Here is an 18,691-nt window from a genome sequence, read left to right on the forward strand (position 1 = left end):
TTTGCCACATATGGTATCCTGCAGAATTTTGCGCGCGTCGACTTCCGCCACTCTTCGTAAACCTTATTATAAGGTTAAATACACTATCTGATCAAAAGTATCCGGACGCCCAGTAGTGGAAATTAATACGAGGTGTATCCAGCCTTCCTACTGTATAACGGCTTGACCTATTCTGGGGACACTTTCAATACATCGTCCGAATGTCTGTCGCGAAATGGCAACCCATTCTTCCTAAAGAGCCGAAACCACTGAATGTGGTGATGCTGAACGCTGGTATCTGGAGCGAAGTCACCATTCTACATTCATGCTCATAAATGAAGGATAATACTGATACATGGTGGGCGGTTTGCGGATTTAAACCACCTCGAGGTATGACCATGCGGTGGCGCTGGCAGCAGTCCACATACTCAGAGGTGTGTTGGTGCATGTCAGAGTATGGTGCAGCGAGTAAGTGTAAAGACGTTTTCAGACTTGCTAATGCTGGCAGTGTGTTGAAAATGGCTCCAAGAACATATATTGATGACGTTATGAGGGCTAGAATATTAGGGCGACTGGAGGCTTGTTAAATACAGCAGGGCCCTCCGTGTGCCAAAAAGTGTGATCTCAAGATTATGGCAACGATTTCAGCAGACAGGAAACGTGTCCAGGAGCTACAGTACTGGACGTCCACAGTGTACAACACCACAAGAAGACCGAGATCTCACCATCAGTGCCCGCAGACGGCCACGGAGTACTGCAGGTAGCCTTGCTGGGGAGCTTACCACAGCCTCTGGAACTGTTGTCTCTAGACAGTCTACAGACGACTGAACAGACATGGCTTATTCGCCCGGAGACCTGCAAGGTGCATTCCACTGACGCCTGGTCACAGGAGAGCTCGTAAAGCCTGGTCATTGAAACAGTGGTCCCAGGTTATGTTCACGGACGAGTCCAGGTATAGTCTGAACAGTGATTCTCGCCAGGTTTTCATCTGGCGTGAACCAGGAACCAGATACCAACCCCTTAACATCCTTGAAATGGACCTGTATGGAGATCATAGTTTGATGGTGTGGGGTAGGATTATGATTGGTGCACGTACACCCCTGCATGTCTTTGTGAGAGAGGAACTGTAACAGGTCAGGTGTATCGGGATGTCATTTTGCACCAGTATGTCCGCCTTTTCAGGGGTGCAGTGAGTCCCACCTTCCTACAGATACACGATAACGCACGGTCCCACCGAGCTGCCATCGTGGAGAAGTACCTTGAGACAGAAGATATCAGGCGAATGAAGTGGCCTGCCTGTTCTCCAGACCTAAACCCCATCGAGCATGTCTGGGATGCTCTCGGTCGACGTATCGGTGCACGTCTTCAAACCCCTAGGACACTTCAGGTGCTCCGACAGGCACTGGTGCAAGAATGGGAGGCTATACCCCAGCAGCTGCTCGACCACCTGATCCAGAGTATGCCAATCCGTTGTGCGGCCTGTGTACGTATGCATGGTGGTCATATCCCATATTGTTGTCGGAGTACATGTGCAGGAAACAGTGGCGTTTTGCAGCACATTTGTTTCGGGGCGGTTTTCTCAACATATCATCAATATCGTGGACTTACAGATCTGTGTCGTGTGTGTTACCCATGTGCCTATGCTATTAGCGCCAGTTTTGTGTAGTGCCACGTTGTGTGGCACCACATTCTGCAATTATCCTTAATTTATGAGCATAAGTGTAATTCATCCCAAAAATGTTTCGCTGTGTGCATCTCGGCTCTCTGTGCAGTTAGTTTACTTCAGGAATGTTATTGTTCACAAACCGTTGCTTCACATACGCTATTTTATGAAACTGTGCATTGTCATTCTCATACACTAACATCTCCGCACTGTTCCTATACTGTACGCAGTACAGAATGCTGCAAAATGTGTTCTAATCCTTCCGCAATTAGCAGTTCCTTAAGCGCTGTGAGGGAACCACGAGAAATACCCCCATACCGTAACACGACCTCCACTACACGTGACTGTTGGTGCTACACTTGACGGCAGGTAACGCTCTCCAGACATCCACCAAACCCAAACCCTTTCGTCGAATTGCCACAGGGTATGGTGTGGTTCATCAGTCCAAATCACTCGTTTCCAGTCGCCCACTGTCCATGGCGTCGCTCTTTACACCACCCCAAAGCTTCCCGTTGGCTACAGAAATGTGTGGCCTACGAGGACCTGCTCGACAACTGTAATCCATTCCTTTCAATTCCCTACGCCCATTCTGCTAACTGGCCTACCGGTAGGCAGCACTTCAGGACTCGCAAGTGACTCCTTCCGCTGATTTCATGCGATTTTTTATAGCCACTCTCGACCTTCCTCGTGCGCCAGTCATTTCTGTCTGCCTGATCTTGGTTTAGCTGTGGTTATTCCTTGGCGTTTCCGCTTCACAGTCGCATCATCAGCAGTCCAATTGGGCAGCCTTAGTAGGGTTGAGTGTCACTGATGTACTGGTGACATCCACTTTCGAAGTCTGGTCACCAATCCATTCTGCAGTTACAGCTTCTCTACGGCGACGCATTACTCTCCGTCTGCTTTTATGCCGGCTGGGTCGCCTCCTGTGACATGTAATGGTCTATCAAGGAATAGAACCCAGTACTTCGCCCTCTTCGGTGAGTGTTCACCAGAGACAAGGGAAGTGCGATGAAATGAAATGTCGTGTGGCTAGGGCTTCCCGTCGGGTAGATCGGTCACCAGGTGAAAATCTTTTGAGTTGATGCCACTTGGGCAACTTGCGTGTCGACGAGGATGATATGATGATGAAGACAGCGCAACACACAGTCCCGCAGCGGAGAAAATCTTTAACCTAGTAACCCAGCCGGGAATCGAACCCGGGCTCTTTGCATGGCATTCTGCTGCGCAGTGTGTAACAGGACCGCTTTTATTCTCTGTACACATAAATGACCTGACGGACTGGGTGAGCAGCAATTAACTGCTGTTTGCTGATGACTTTGTATCGTACAGGAATCTGTCATCGTTGATTGACTGTAGGAATATACAAGATGACTTACATAAAAATTTGGTGTGAAGAATGGCTGCTTGTTATAAGTGTAGAAAAACTGAAGTAGGAAAAACAGACCTGTAACATTCGAATGCTGTATTAGAAGGGCGCAGATTGACACAGTCACTTCGATTACATACCTAGGTGTGATGTTGCAAAGCGATGTATAATGAAATGAGCGCATTGGGTTGGTAGTAGGAAAGTCGATTTCTTAACTTCATTTTATTGGAAGGCGGGGACGGCGTATAGAATGCTAGTGTTTGGTCGGATTAAAGGAGAACATCGAAGCAATTCAGAGGCAGACTGCTAGATTTGTTGCTGGTAGCTTCGATCAGCACGCAAATACTACGGAGGTGAATTCAAATGCGAATCCCTGAACAGAAGTCGACCGTCTTTCCGCAAGGCACTACTGCGCAGGTTAAGAGAACCGATATTTGAGGGCGACTGCTGAACGCTTCTACTGTCGCCAAAATACATTTAGCGTGATGACAACGAAGTTAGGATGCGAGAATTTAAGGCTCATACTGAGGCGTATAAATAGTCGTTTTTCCCTCGCTCTATTTGCGAGTGGAATCGAAGAGGAAATGACTAGTAGTTGTGCAAGATATCTTCCACCATGCACCGTAATGTGATTTGCGGAATATGTATACTGATGTAGATGAATTCCACACTGTATGCCCAGATAATTTCACCAAGATAATGTATTCGAGGGAAAGTTCTCTCTGCCAGGTGGTGTTACGCGTCAATTAGTAAGATCCCATGTCTGATCTCGCACTTCAAGGTGAAGCAGGAAGGCGAATTGTTGACAAATAAGTTTCGACTGATTTGGCTTTCAAAATGGCATTCAAATTTTTTGGGTCACACGGTAGTTGGATCTCAAGTAGCGGCTGTTGGTGAATGAGTCGGTAGAATCGCCGTGCCATTCACGCAGCTGGCCACATTGGCAGCCATAGGCGTAATGAGGCAATAAAGCGAGTACGCTTTCGCAAGCGGAGCAGCGCCGAGCGCCCTCCCATTCAGAGCTACATACTCGCGCCACGCTAGACACAAATCTTCGTACGTCGGCGGGAGAAAGCGGCCAGACACAATCTGCAACGGCGTGTCGTGTCCTAGATTCGCACACTGGCCTCATTCAAATACCCCGACAACGAGCAGCAGGTTGCACTTTCGAAAAACATTTTTCATCGCAGCAGAGATCGAGCGATAAAGTGTTCGTTTAATCTGTCCCGCTTCCATCTCTTTTTTTTCGTTTTTCGTGGTACCCAACTCGCGTATTCCCCGTAAGACTTACCGATAGACAGAAAAGGCGATGGCTGGGAGACTAGATTGGTTGCCAAATGAAACCGAGATCGATTCATGGTCCGGAAATTCTGCGTTTACTTTAAGTTCCCTTAAGCTAGATCTGCAGACGACGACAGTTCTTTTTATGAAAGGCTTCGGGCAAATTCTTCCCTCTTTAATCACCATTTGATTTGATAGTTCGTCACTTAATACACTGCCGTTGTCATGCAGTTCACTTTGTAGCTTCGGGTCTTAGCACGTAATCCGATCACAGAAGAGCACAACGTCGGAAAGGTTTGTATGTCGAGTCTAAAAAAATTTAGAGTACTTTTACATGTTGTGACAAGTTTAGTGCTGACTGCCATTCTTCCAGTGTGGTCCTTCCACTCATTCTGTTATTCACTAATGCGATCCTGTACTGCTTTTACTCGTGGTTCAGGAAAACTATTTTTATTGAGAAGTGAGGAATCACGCTTCTGAAACAAACAAAAATCTACATTCAGATACAAGACACCAGTGTTTTTCTAAGTCTGAAGACAAAGTCCATTTTATCGGTCACATTGATTATATCCAGTGCTTACTGGGATGTAAGAGGCTTTCTTCTTAGCGATTGACTTTCAAAGAGTAGGCCTAAAACCGTAACAGTTGGATACTAAGCAATGCTTGTGGACCGACAGGACAAAGAAATATGCGAGGTGATAGTTGCAGTGGGAAAGAACAATGTTCTATTAGGACAATTATTCATATTTCCAATACGGTGTTTTGGCAATGCAAAAACTGAAGGAGTTAAGAAAACTATATATTTTTTGAAACTTTGACAATGTTCACCAGAACTAGTATCTTTTAATTTCCACGAATTCCACAAGTGCATATATTTGTGGCTGAAAAAATTGAATCTTTTTCTTTCAAACAAAAGTCCAAGTGTGGAATCTCCTCAGTGGGAGAAACTTTGTCGTAGTCCGTTGACCGGTGACAGAAACACCTGTCGAGGGATTACTGCCAATCCTCGGGATATGTCTTTTAGAGATCGTGGTACGTTACAGGGCAACGCTGTATTGGTTGGAGTGTGGACAATATGATCGCGTGTGCGAGATCGCAGGAACTCATACTACTGATCAGATATTCACGAGCCCAAGCCTGGGACTTAGATGAATGGCAGTCTCAGTGGGACACTAGAAGAACTGCAAGGCGGGTTTACAATAGTATATTCGCAAGCATCAGGGACAGACTCAAAGTGCGCAAGGGATGGTGCACCTATTAACGAGTCACGGGCCATATCCCAAACATATGCATCGAGTGGGATGCAATAGCACACCAAACTGTGAATGTGGAGAGGAAAACTCCGCTGATGTTTTCAGTTTTCCCCTTTTCCAAACACAGAGAGACTGCAGACAGTTTGATTGCGATCCGCAAACAGTTATAACTTACAATACTTGTGAATAAAGTTAGTATGATTACACATAGAATATCTAAAAGGCAACTGCTTAACTTTCAGTCTATAAGACCAAGTAGACGTTCTGAATATCAAAATAACGTCAACAGATCACCGGAAGCGTTTCCATATAAAAGAAACATTTTTTTTTAAAAAAGGAAGGAGTGAATGCTATGGCCACGCACACAGTTATGCGGAGACTCGAGGATTCGCCGAAGAACGCTTGTATCAGAGTGGATAATGCAAAATAGTGTAGCAACAATAGATATAAAAGTAGGTATAATTGTAGTTAGTCGGCAAACGTGGAGTTACTACGAGGTTTGCAGTACTGTATCTAGTAATATAAGCTAGAAGTTCTTCCCTTGGAACTTTTATTTTATGTTGGTTAATTCATTCTTACTTTCAGTTTCGTGTTTAATTTCTACATTAATATTAGCAACTCTTGCCGTTAACATAATTTACACGTGTAAATCATTGTATGTAATCACGATTATTGAATATGTACGACCTGTTTAGAGTTTCCAGATAATAGGTCAAAACTTCGTGGCAATAGATTGAAACTGAATTCACAGAAACAGGGACTGTTTTAAGGAAATTATCCGCTTTAGGCTGCAAAATCTCTGTTGCGTTGTGTCATCGAAGGACTTTGGGAAGGTCCACCTCTGGTGCTGTTTCCACGTATTTTCAAGTGCTGTAGATGCCAATACGGCGTACTACATCCTATTACGTATCAGCGGACATGGTGGATGCAAAAAGAAATATATTACGAAATGTTGGCACCTACAGCACCTGAGAATGGCCTGCAAGGCCAAAATTGGCCATTCGGGTGAATTTAAATAAAGCAAATACGTTCAAACAACAGCCGAAATACAATCTTCACCAAGTCCTTCAAAAAGCAGACGGTTGTGGTACCTCATATAAAGAAAATTAGGTTGTCGCTCGTTTCCGACCAGCTGATTTCTATCATGCGTGTATCTTGTAGGACTTTCAAGCGAAGTCATGCCATTCATGTATCAGACAGCATATAAGGTATTCAGTGCCTGCAGCCATCAGTCAAACATCACAGGTCACGTAATATCGTCTCATCTTATTGTTATCTTTCAAACCTCAGACTGAAGTCTTTTAATGAAATTATTACGGAACGCCATTACAAGAAAACGTTCGAAATTTCGTCTGTCAGAGGGTAGTCGTGGCTTATTTAATTTACGAAAGGCATAGAAGTGTTCAAGGATGATAAAGTCGTTTTTCGCTCTTTATTGTGCACCTCGACGTATTACGAGGAAACACAGAGTAATTTTTCATAGTCATCGCCACTTACGGACGCAAAAGATAGCACGAGTAAAAAGGTATTGCTGTGTCCTGGCGTTTTCTTTGCAAAGAAATCCTGAACGACCTCATCTGCGTCGCAGAAGCATCGGTGGCACTTCGGGGGATGTTTTAGAAGACATCCATTTCCCCGTTCTGTCCATATTCTTCCTCTCCGACATTGGAGCAAGCCAAGACCAAGTTTTAAATCGTTCAGATTCCCGTAACTGCCGTTGTGTGATAGCCTTTGCTGAATGTGTACATACTCGTATGGGCGTGCGAGGAGGACTGGTCAATATTCAGCGATAGGACATAAACGATCATTCGAGAAAAAAAAAGTGTAGTAAACATGTGCTCTAAACTTCATACCTTAAGAGCCAGGAGCGCGTCGTGACTCTTCTATACCGTGGACCAAATCTTTTCTAGTGCAAGCTCTTTGCATTGCATATTGTGGGAAGAGGTAGTATGGAGCAAAACGAGAAATAAATACCTAGTGAACATGGATTCTAAGAACTTATGAGCACTTGTTCAGTAGAAGAGATGTGTTTCGCACTATCGAAAATGTAGTGTTGATGGCTCTGAAGGTACGCATTTTAGAGCCCATGTTTACACGACTTCCATGCTTCGAATAATCGTTCCCAAGTTTCGATCATTCCTCCTGGAATACTCTATGTAATTCGTCCCACAAGTAGTACCGATCTGCGAAGCGTCTTTTGTTACTCTGCATTTTTTGTATGTTTATTATAGAAGCAACTCTTAACTTGCTTCTTTCCTCTTGAATGTACAGGTATGCAAAATAAAAACGTAATAATTAAAATTTCTGTTTGTGGGTTATTTCGTTACTTACATTAACTTTTTCCACAGGTTTCGAATGTAACGAACGGGGCCGCGTCATTTAACATCACTGTACCTAATTCTTGATCCAAGTTCGGAGGTAAGTACGTTCTGTTTGTACAGCGATATTTTCGTCAAGCGTACGTTTTATACTCTTATTGTAAGTAAACATAAAAATCAACTTAGCGTCTGTGTAAGAAGCTTCAACAGTGTATCGCCAGTCGCAAACAGGAAATTATAACACGTTGAATGCATTTCACGTTTTCTTGGGCACGTTTTGTTTGCCTTATCAGGAGCAGGTTGGTTATTTGGGAGCAACTAGAAGAGAACAATTTCGCATTTTTTAGAAATTTGCTTAAAGTAAGTAATAAGTAAAGAAAAAAGACAAATCAAATAATTTTCCAAATGTGTCTTCATATGACATATGAGAGGTAATATGATTAAAAAACACGTGTACTTGCAAGAAGTTCTAGTGAATTTATTTGACTACTTATATTTAATTAATTTAATTATTAGTCCAAACTTATTTACAACTATCGACAAGTAAATGAAGAATCGCATAGAGTTTTCCTGAAAATGCATGCATGTCGTGATTTGCCAAATCGCTTGTACGAGCAATCTGATAAGGTACCCGGAACTACTTCGCACCTCGACACAGAGGCAGGTCCCAATTATCAGTTAACCTGCGGATCGGTGAGGCGTTGCTAATGCAGTAAGAACGAATAGTGTAGATGCAAAAAATTTTTAATATCACAGAATTTACGCTAGTATTACAAAAATCAAGGTTTCAGCTGGAGTCGAACCGTCGCCTCATATGAAGTTCGAACGCTAACCACTTTTTTTTTCGTTCTGTTCGGTATTGTTGGTATCTGGCCGTAACGGGCATGACATGACATGCCTTGAAGTTCGTTATTCATCTCTTCACTCAGTGTTATTATTATTATTATTATTATTATTATTATTATTATTATTATTACAGAGACCAGCCAGCCTTCTGACCGAAAACGCTGAGCTACGATGCCGACTCCACTTGACCAAATAGACGCGTAAATCTTCTCTTACCATTTTCTCGGAATTGCCACAGTAGTGGACCTTACTACTTGCATATTATGTTGTTCAAATGACCTACTAAAGGCGTACAAAGTTTGAAGTGAATCCGTGATCCCTGTCAGTAATATACGAGGATTGTCCAGAAAGTAAGTTCCGATAGGTCGCGAAATGGAAACCACAGTGAAAACCAGAAACGTTTTATTTGCAACAGTTAGGTACACCTACCAACTACTTCTCTACATAGTCGCCGCTCCATCTTCGAGCTTTGTCGTAGTGTTTATCAACTTTCCAATATCCTCGTCTTAGAAAGCAGCCGCCTGTGCTTTCTGCCAGTTATCTGCACTGGTCTGCAGCTTATTGTCTGTGGAAAAATGTTGTCTTCATAGCCAGCGCTTCTTGTGAGCAGATATGAGACTCAGGGGGAGCCAATTACGGACTGCATTGTGGGTGATCAAACACTTCTCATCGGAAACGCTGCAGGAGCGTCTTCATTGCCCCTGCAGTGTGCGGCCGAGAATTGGCATGAGGAAGGTACTACTCGACAGTTGTGTTATGTGGGCTGCATGACACAGGCGACGCTATTCCCTACGCATCTTTACGTGCTCACTGTTCACTCAAATCTGAAAAGAGCGACGCGACACGATCGACGGGCATAATAGAGACACTGCCCAACACATCTGTGCAAAGCTTTACCGTATTTTGCCAGTGGTTTCCATTTCGCAACCGATCGGAACTTACTTTCTGGACAACCCTCGTAGGTCCTTTTTCAAACTTATTTTACTTCCGCGTAACAGAGAAGGTGAGTCAGAACGATAGGTGCATGTTTTGAGGGTGACTGTGTAAGTCATCCTGAACAAAAAACATCTTATGGACATAGTCCCTATTCCGAATGTCTTCCGAGATAGAACACAGTAAATATCACTTTTGTACGTTTTTCTTGAATAACTCGAAAATAGCACGCTCCAGCGAAAACTTGCCGTAGTACAAGACTGAACTACACTGAACCTCCTACAAAAAAGGTTCTAGTCACTGTTTCTCTAGGATTAATAGTTTGAGCGAAGGGAGCGCGAGAATATTGTAAATCTCACACGTCGCGCATGCGCTGTACCTTAGGTAGTTTTTGTAGGCCAATTTCAGTTTGTCTCCCGACTTAATAGACCAAAGTGTCCTGTATCAAACTGTTCGTCTCAACTTCCCCTACACTAATGACAGTGTTTGAATACTACAGAAAATAAATAACGATGTTCATTAAATGTCTTATCTCGGAAAGCATTTGGAGTAGGGTATATGTCCATACGAAGTTTTTTTGTTCAGAACCACTAATACTAATTCCTCAAAGCATGTACCGTTCTTGCTGACTCTCCATGTGTAAAGATGTCTAACAAAATTTTATTTTATTGATTCAAGCACGTACAGCTGCTATACACGTTGGCTTTTGAACCATTACCTCAGCATGACTACTGTGATTCTGAATCATTGCCGGACCTGTTGGTCTGGCTGTGAAGCTGGTGTCTGGAAACCGAAAAATCGGAGGATCGAATCCCGACCGCATCAGGGATTTTTTTCAGTTTTTAATCACGACTTCACTTCTCACCGATGTGCTGATTTACCAGGAACTATACTTCATTCAGATTCCACGTTAAACTGTAGGGCCTCTTTCCCCAGTAGGAGTGCTGGGGAAAGGGAGAGGTTGAGGGGGGTGTAATGGTACTTGAATTACGTAACCATTACGGCAGCTTAACTTAACCTCTCGATACCAGCAATATTCTAATGTGTTTCTGTAAAGTAGTTGACATATTTCTGAGACAACATTCAGATTTGATTTCATTAATGTAGAGGTACTTTGATACATCGATATGTTTGTATTGCAGTGATATTATTCTTATGTGTATTCTTTCATTTTGTCGCTATGATCTTTGACGTACTTGTAACTCTGATTTTTGGGCACGTAAGCGATTATTAGTTAGTTGTTAGAGAGTCGGACCTTGAGAAAGTCAAGTCTTGGACGTCATGTTCTAAACATTCTGCGTGGTGTCTGTTTGTTCTATATCGTGTCTCCCTACCACTTTCGCGCAACGACGCTCTGAGCGTGTTTTTTAGGGAATTGACTAGTTTGAACCTGGGACCTGTTGCTGGTAAGGAGACGTCAGACCACACATGACATGTAGAATTCAGAAGAGTTCAGTGAAACTAGCGATGATATAACCAAATACTTAATGATTTCAGCGTCAGCTCCACTGCACTCCCTGTAGAAGAATCTTAATACTAACTAAATTTAGTGGAAGGGGTTCAAGGCTTTCCTATTTTTAGTTAGCTGGTAAAATAACGTCGAAAAAGCAGTTAAGTTTACCATTCGAAATTTTATTCTACTCACGAAACATCGTTTATAAATTGCACTATTGATAAAAGGAAATGTTTTAATACAGGATGGTAAAAACCAACTGCGTTCAACAAAAATGTGAACGAATATTCCCTGAATGGGTTTCCAAGTTCTACAATGGATCGAAGGATGACCTATGCCATATCACATCTATAATCTAGGTTTAAATTAAGTTTCACAAAAGAGAAAACTATCAAAATGGTCTACAGTGACCCTCAATTATCTTTAATTACTTATCTAACTTGTCGTAAATTACAGTGGCTGATGTGGCTTCTCAATAACTATATAACAGAAAAATCATCGAGTTTCAGATTTTTACTTCAAGTGGCAAATGTGAACACCATGAGCTTGAATTGACGATCGACACTAGTATTACGTAAAGGGGATGTAACAGATAAGACTTCTGCAGTTTTCAGTGAAGCCTCATGCGCTCAAAAATGCGGCATCGCGTGCATTCATTACCTTGTCGGTGTTCGTCAGGGGACGGCGGCCGGCGCAGCTCCGTCCAGCTCGCCCTCTCGGAAGCAACTCTCTCCTAACTTCTCCTTACTACAATTTACCGAAGTTGGTTTAAAAAAAGAAACTCTCTGGCTGTGTTTTCATTTGACCAATCAGGGTCTCAATGTTAATCTTAAGCTCCACCTACAAAAATTCTGTCTGTCCAATGAGAAACGTTATACTTTTCGTGGTGGGGCAATGTTTTTTAAAGTTTGCAATGTAACAGAAACGCGAAAAAGTCTCACGCTAAAACTTGCGGGTGGTGTAGCCCTTTTTGTGTTATCGTAAGATCTATACTGTTCTTCTGGAGGGCTCTAGCTTTTAACATGGGCTGGGGGGTGGTCCTAACGTGACAGAGACGCGAAAAAGTCTCATGCTAAAACTTGCGGGTGCTGTAGTCGTAGCGGTTAGCTGGCGACGTGGGTGTCCGTCCCTTCCTTTTCGTAGGGCCTTCCAGCTTAACACGGTTCTGCTCTCGGCTTCTGTTCTCGTTTCTCCCCTCGGAACTGCATCTGTCTCACGGTGGGAAGGTATGACATGCATTTAGGCATTCTTGTGTTAGTCTGTGGTATTCCATTTGCTCACTCGTTACTCGTATTACTTTGGTTAATTTAATGTCACGATTTATTCGGAGCTATGTGACATACTACTGGATTTGCTTATCATGTCAGGGTTTTCATGGAAGGTGTTGGATTTGCCTGATACCTTACAATGTTGAAAAGACGCATATTGTAGTCAGCTTATAAATTTGAACTTTAACAGTGAGGAAGATGTTTTCAAGTTTGTTTTGTATTGCGAAGTGATGTTTTGTGTGTTATGTGATATTGCAGCAAAAGTAATAAAAAAAGAAGAGTAACTTAAATTCGGAGTGCTGATTATTTTTTACATCACCAGTGTGCTTACTTAAAAAAGGTCTAATCTTCAAGAATGGTTTGTGAAACACATCTATAAAACTTTTGAATATCGCAGAATAAAAACCTAGGCCTCTTTGGATCCGAGCTTGGAATCATCACCACCTAGATTTTCGACGACTGAGCCATGATTTTACAACGAGACCAGCATGGGAAATACGAAAAGATGAGTGCCTAGTTTGTTTATTATTACATGAAATGACTTTATTAACTGTGCTCTAATGACACCTGCCACATAATAACTTTGTTGTTGCCCGAAAATGCAGTATTTAGCAGCGTGAGCAACCCCACAATCATTATTAAATTTTGACCTTTGTTGTGGTAGGGTTGTTAGAGGGGGGAGGCGAGGAGGAGGGGGGAGGGTGTCAGGGGCACCCTAGTCACCAGAGGGACATCTAATACAAACAACTGCACTAGGCCGTTGAATCATACGAAATTACTAGGGCTATTCAGAGCGTAAGATCCGATCGATCGCAAAATGGAACAACAGTGAAAATAAAAAACGTTTTATTTGCAACAGTAATTTTACCTTTCAGCTACTTCTCTACACGTGCTCCGACTTAGACATCTGTCGTAGCATTGTACGAGCTTCCCAGTACTCTCGTCACAGAAGGCAGCCGCCTTTGCTTTCGGCCTTTTCTCTGTGCTGGTTTGCAGTTCAGTGTCTGTGCCAAAATGTTGTCTTCATAAGCAGCAACTCATGTGAGCAGAGATGAACATCAGAGGGAGCCAAGTCGGGGCTGTATGGTGGGTGATAAACACTCCTATCGTAAACGCTGCAGGGGCTTCCTCATTATCCCTGCAGTGTGTGGCCGAGAACTGTCATGAAGACAGCTACGTTATGTGAGGTAGCATGAAATCAGGCGCACCCACAATTAGCGTGAGACACTGTTGTTCTAGACATCTTCATGTGCGCACTGTGTGCTCAGAACTGAAAAGAGCGACATGACGTGGTTGACAAGCATACTAGGCACAATGCCCAGCACATCTTTGCAAAGCTTCAACGGATTTTCACTGTCGTTTCCATTTCGCGACCTGTCGGACATTAGTTTCCGAATAGCCCTATTATTATTATTATTATTATTATTATTATTATGTTTAATCACCATCAACAATAATACAAGCCCTCTATAATCGACACTAAGGATAGGTTTGGAATTTTAGGCAGGACAGTGGCACAAAAATGGTTCAAATGGCTCTAAGCACTATGGGACTTTACTTCTGAGGTCATCAGTCCCCGAGAACTTAGAAATGGACATCCATGCCCGAGGCAGGATTCGAACCTGCGACCCTAGTGGTCGCGCGGTTACAGACTGTAGCGCCTAGAACTGCTCGACCACCCCGGCCGGCCGACAGTGGCACACTCTGTTATGTGTTGACCAGGAATTTTACATTACCAATTCGCGTCGTCTTATCAGTCAAATATTGGCAATGAGGATTTTTTTCTCCACCAAGAATCATACCAGCTACGTGCGAGTGGAGCGCCAATGCACAATTGCGCGTTAGTGGCTGTAGCTATGCAGGCAGACAGTATCGTATACTTGGATAGAAAACGAAAATCGCCGAAAATCCACTGTTCGATTTCGTTACGTCTTCATTAGACTTGAGCTGCGACTGCAGTAGCGTAGAAGGAAGAGTTGCTAGTACCTAAGCGGGGACTATCCTTTACTTACATCTTCATCAATCCAAGTACCTGACAGGTAATTCTCATTCGATCACGTATATCGGTTTCTTTCTATTCCATTCACGAATGGGGCGCGGGAATAATGAGTGCTTTTTCGTTCTTAAGCAGCGATTCGTAGGGTGCTCTAGTATCTTCCTCAGTCTTTGGTGTTTCTTCAGACTCTGTAAGCAGGTCTTCGCGGGATAACTGACATCTGTCTTCTAGTGCCTGTCGAAGTTTTTTACCATTTCCGGGTCGCTCTTTCGTGACGTCAACTAATCTTTACCTACGTAACCATTTCCGGGAAGGTGCACCTACACTATTGCTACATATTCTACAGTAATGTTTCTCCAGAATTCGGGTGTTTATCAGGTAGGCCTGGCCGTGTCAACGAATTCAGGAAGATCTTTCTGGGATCGGAATAGGTCAGTGTGGTCCGTATGAAAGGGTAATGGAGATGAGCTGAAACTTTAAATGGAAATACACTCCTGGAAATTGAAATAAGAACACCGTGAATTCATTGTCCCAGGAAGGGGAAACTTTATTGACACATTCCTGGGGTCAGATACATCACATGATCACACTGACAGAACCACAGGCACTAGTACAGTGTATCTCCACCTTTCGCAGCAATGCAGGCTGCTATTCTCCCATGGAGACGATCGTAGAGATGCTGGATGTAGTCCTGTGGAACGGCTTGCCATGCCATTTCCACCTGGTGCCTCAGTTGGACCAGCGTTCGTGCTGGACGTGCAGACCGCGTGAGACGACGCTTCATCCAGTCCCAAACATGCTCAATGGGGGACAGATCTGGAGATCTTGCTGGCCAGGGTAGTTGACTTACACCTTCTAGAGCACGTTGGGTGGCACGGGATACATGCGGACGTGCATTGTCCTGTTGGAACAGCAAGTTCCCTTGCCGGTCTAGGAATGGTAGAACGATGGGTTCGATGACGGTTTGGATGTACCGTGCACTATTCAGTGTCCCCTCGACGATCACCAGTGGTGTACGGCCAGTGTAGGAGATCGCTCCCCACACCATGATGCCGGGTGTTGGCCCTGTGTGCCTCGGTCGTATGCAGTCCTGATTGTGGCGCTCACCTGCACGGCGCCAAACACGCATACGACCATCATTGGCACCAAGGCAGAAGCGACTCTCATCGCTGAAGACGACACGTCTCCATTCGTCCCTCCATTCACGCCTGTCGCGACACCACTGGAGGCGGACTGCACGATGTTGGGGCGTGAGCGGAAGACGGCCTAACGGTATGCGGGACCGTAGCCCAGCTTCATGGAGACGGTTGCGAATGGTCCTCGCCGATACCCCAGGAGCAACAGTGTCCCTAATTTGCTGGGAAGTGGCGGTGCGGTCCCCTACGGCACTGCGTAGGATCCTACGGTCTTGGCGTGCATCCGTGCGTCGCTGCGGTCCGGTCCCAGGTCGACGGGCACGTCCACCTTCCGCCGACCACTGGCGACAACATCGATGTACTGTGGAGACCTCACGCCCCACGTGTTGAGCAATTCGGCGGTACGTCCACCCGGCCTCCCGCATGCCCACTATACGCCCTCGCTCAAAGTCCGTCAACTGCACATACGGTTCACGTCCACGCTGTCGCGGCATGCTACCAGTGTTAAAGACTGCGATGGAGCTCCGTATGCCACGGCAAACTGGCTGACACTGACGGCGGCGGTGCACAAATGCTGCGCAGCTAGCGCCATTCGACGGCCAACACCGCGATTCCTGGTGTGTCCGCTGTGCCGTGCGTGTGATCATTGCTTGTACAGCCCTCTCGCAGTGTCCGGAGCAAGTATGGTGGGTCTGACACACCGGTGTCAATGTGTTCTTTTTTCCATTTCCAGGAGTATAGTTGTATACATATGGCAGTAGTGTCGTGTGCACAACGTATAGAAGGGCAATACATTGGCGGAGCTGCCATTTGTACTCAGGTGATTCATGTGGAAGAAACGTCCTACGTGATTGTGGCCGAATGACGGGAATTAAGACTTTCAACGCGGAATGGAGCTTGGAGCTAGACACATTGGACATTCCATTTCGAAAACCGATAGGGAATTCAGTGTTCTGAAATCCACAGTGCCAAGAGTGTACCCAGAATGCTAAATTTCAGGCGTTACCTCTCACCACCGACAACGCATTGGCCGACGGCCTTCACTTACCGACCGAGAGCAGCGGCGTTTGTATAGAGTTGTCAGTGCTAACAGACAAGCATCACTGAGTGAAATTACCGCAGGAATCAGTGTGGGACGTACGACGAACGAGTCCGCTAGGGAAGTGCGGCGAAGTGCGGCGTTAATGGACTACGTCTGCAGACGACCAACGCGAGTGCTTTTGGTAACAGCACAGCATTGCTTGCGGCATCTGTTCTGGGCTCATGATCTTATCAGTGGGCCGGCTGTGTGGCCGAGTGGTTCTAGGCGCTTCAGTCCGGAACCGCACTGCTGATAGGGTCGCAGGTTCTTATCCTGCCTCGGGCATTGATATGTGTGATGTCCTTGGGTTAGTTACGTTTAAGTAGTTCTGAGTCTAGGCGACTGATGAACTCAGATGTTAAACCTCATAGTGCTCAGAGTCATTTGAACCATTTGGACCATATCCGTGGTACCATAGACGACTGGAAAAGCGTGACCTGGTCAGATGAGTCCCGATTTCAGTTGGTAAGAGCTGATAGTAGGGTTCGAATGTGGTGCAGACCCAACGAAGCCATGACCCAAGTTGTCAACAAGTCACTGTGCAAGCTGGTGGTGGCTCCATAATGGTGTGGGTTGTGTATTCATGGAATGACGTGGGTCCTTTGGTCCAACTGAACGGATCGCTTACTGGAAATCGTTATTTTCGGCTACTTGGAGACCGTTTGTTCCCAAATAACAATGGAATTTTTATGTATGACAGTGCATCGTGTCACTGGGTCACAACTGTTCGCGATGGTTCGAAGAATGTTCTGGACAATTCCAGAGAATGGTTTGGCCACCCAGATCATCAGACATGAATCCCATCGAATATTTATGGGACGTAATCGAGAGGTCAGTTCGTGCACAAAATCCTGCACCGACAACATTTTCTCAATTATGGACGGTTGTGGGGACAGCATGGCTCAATATTTCTGCATGGGACTTCCAGCGATTTGTTGAGTTCCATGACTTACGCCACTTCAGGCTGTATGTTTTTTCGCTCGCTCCACAGGCGATTGGGATAGAACAGGGAGCCACTGGCTTTCGTACAATGTACCCTTCGTAATGTAAATCGTGCATTCTCTTGTAGAGTATACATGCACATTTAGTTCGAGACATCCGAGTGGACATGCAGTTGCTAATGCAGATTTGATCGACTCCCTGCTCGAAGTCAAGAAAATCCTCGTCATGTCTACGACACAGCGATGAATTTTATATTACCAACCGCAGGTGTCTCTCTCTAAATGACGAATCTTCTGCGTCTGGCCGGTCCATGGAATGAACGCTGTTGAATTCTGGGTTATTTTCTGCAAGGATAACTTCAGAATCCTATTCTGTTAGTGATCAAGCGCTGTGAAATGCAAAGTAACGTTCGAATACAAAGTAGGAACGATAGTTCTTTTTTTGTCTGCAAATTAATATTTCATTAATTAGTGTAGCACGTGACTTACTCTCTTTCGACGGACTTCTTTACGACGCGAAAAACCGCTGTTGGACGTCACTCGATGCCGGAGTTCCGCAGTGAATGTTTGTCACACAGTTGTGCGGCAAGTGAAAACAGAATAATTTGCTCTTTAATATTAAACAGCATCTGTTTCATCTTTGACGTAATTCGGCGCTAGCTTCTAGTTTTGACAGACTTGCCGTCATGCCGCAACAGAATACCTTGTTGATTCTCTGAGACGTGCTTCGACATACTAAGAATGCCACGGAAGTAAAAAGTAATTGACGAGCTGATGTAACATGAATGAAATTGCTGCTCGCTCGATAACAAGGAGGCGAAAAGAATAACGACGTTGTTGCTACAGTACATACGAGGGTTATTCGGAAAGTAAGGAACGATCGGTCGCGAAGTGGAAATCACAGTGAAAATCGGATGAAGTTTTTCACAGGTGTGTTGGGCAGTGTCTCTAGTATTCTCGTCGATCGCGTTATGTAGTACTTTTTAGTTCTGACCACACAGGGAGCACATAAAGATACCTAGAACAATAGTGTCTCGCGCCAAGTACGAGGGCCTGGCGAGAAATTTCGCCTGAAGCTATGCAGCCAACATCACATAACTGTCGTGTGTTTTCTTCTTCAAGACAATCCTCAGCCTTATTCTGCAGGGGCAATGAAGATGCTCCTGGATAGTTTTCA

The 18,691-nt window shown here is 44.6% G+C and overlaps 1 protein-coding gene across 3 annotated transcripts in view; it reads left to right on the forward strand.

The window, feature by feature from the left end:
• LOC126483808 (V-type proton ATPase 116 kDa subunit a 1) overlaps positions 1-18,691 on the forward strand; it is a 617,022-nt gene that overhangs the window by 128,862 nt on the left and 469,469 nt on the right. For all 3 annotated transcript variants that reach the window (XM_050106991.1, XM_050106990.1, XM_050106992.1), the window contains exon 2: positions 7,891-7,960. The gene's annotated coding sequence lies outside the window, so the exon portion shown is untranslated. The remainder of the gene's footprint in view (positions 1-7,890; positions 7,961-18,691) is intronic.

This window comes from Schistocerca serialis, chromosome 6 (assembly GCF_023864345.2).
Source record: "Schistocerca serialis cubense isolate TAMUIC-IGC-003099 chromosome 6, iqSchSeri2.2, whole genome shotgun sequence".
NCBI lineage: Eukaryota > Metazoa > Arthropoda > Insecta > Orthoptera > Acrididae > Schistocerca > Schistocerca serialis.